Source organism: Sinocyclocheilus grahami, unplaced genomic scaffold (assembly GCF_001515645.1).
Source record: "Sinocyclocheilus grahami isolate Dianchi unplaced genomic scaffold, SAMN03320097.WGS_v1.1 scaffold6.1, whole genome shotgun sequence".
NCBI classification, from domain to species: domain Eukaryota; kingdom Metazoa; phylum Chordata; class Actinopteri; order Cypriniformes; family Cyprinidae; genus Sinocyclocheilus; species Sinocyclocheilus grahami.
The window spans coordinates 2,740,280-2,741,688 of record NW_015505185.1 but is presented as its reverse complement, the minus strand read 5'-3'; positions in this window follow the sequence as shown (position 1 = coordinate 2,741,688).

The window sequence follows — 1,409 nt, the reverse complement described above, 5'->3', positions numbered from 1 at the left end:
TTGTCCCTCGTTCAGAAAGCAGTCTGGAGTAAAATTATTTGCGCAGACATAAACGAATTTAGGTGTATTCAGTGGCGCATTACCATTAAAAACAAAACTAATGCACTGCGTCCTCAGTGGTTCTGATGTCGGGAGAAAATTAAGATTCTTATGTTCTTCTACATCACAAAACTACAAAACACCTACATTGAAGACATTGTCGCTACAACTGCTGGAGCGTGGAGAAAATTATGGGCTTTGTACAACTGACTGAGGGTGAAAAACAGCTAATATTGGACAGTACATCAGCGGTTGTGGGTGGGGCCTGAACAATATGACATCATACTGCTCAGAAAATCAAAACAGCTAGATAATTGAGACTGTTTAGGATATTGGCGGATTAAAAAAAAAAGAAGGAGTGAATGGATTTTTATCATTGTAGGGTGGTTGTGTCCACACACTGCTAAGATACATTTATATGCAAACACCATGTAAAAGTGAATTTTGCATCCAATGTCTCCTTTAAAATTGAAATACAATCTTAATTCAAGGGATGAAGGATTTCGAAAGTGTGACAGTAATCAGTGTTGAGTACTACTGTAAGGTTTACCCTGCCTGGTTTACATGTTTGAAAATGATAAACAGTTGAAAACATTAGAAATTTTGAAAAGTAATCAAAAAGTAATCAAATGTAATCAGTTACATTACTTTACTAAAGTAATTGAAAAGTTACACTACTTATTACATTTTAAGTAGGGTAACTTGTAATCTGTAACCTATTACATTTCCAAAGTAACCTTATGCACAGTTAAGCAACAGTATGTACATTGGTTTGTGAAGATTTATGTTCAAGCAAATGGTGACAACAATTGTTACATTGCAGAGTAAGATGAACAAGTATGTTATTACTCCAAATATGAATGCAGGATAAATGCTTGTCTCAGGCAGTTTCAAAGAGTGTAATGTGAGAGGACAGATCCATTTGCATACATGTTGTTTACAAAAGTGATTAATGCTTGTCAACATAAACCGTAATCTAAAGTTATGTTGGTTTTCAGAATGGATCTTTGTCATTGTTTCATTTTGCCATGAATCATATTTCTTACAACCTGAAAAAGTAATAAACAGACAACAGATAAAATAAAAATTTATTCAAGAAAATTAAAAGCAGAATTTCCTTGTAAAATTCACATGGCAGCAGATTAATAAAGCACATTACTGTATAAGTTAAATTATAATGTTTAGTTCTCATTAAAAGTGCTTAAGCCAATTGGCTGTTTGAGATTTGTAATAATGTGGCCTATCGGCACAAACTGTCATCAGACAAACTGCCTTAAAAGCAGCACAAGTCAAGGATCACTGAATGAGCCTTATAGCCTTATATACTGCATATGTATTTTTCTAGCCCATGTCATATTTGTACCAGACCT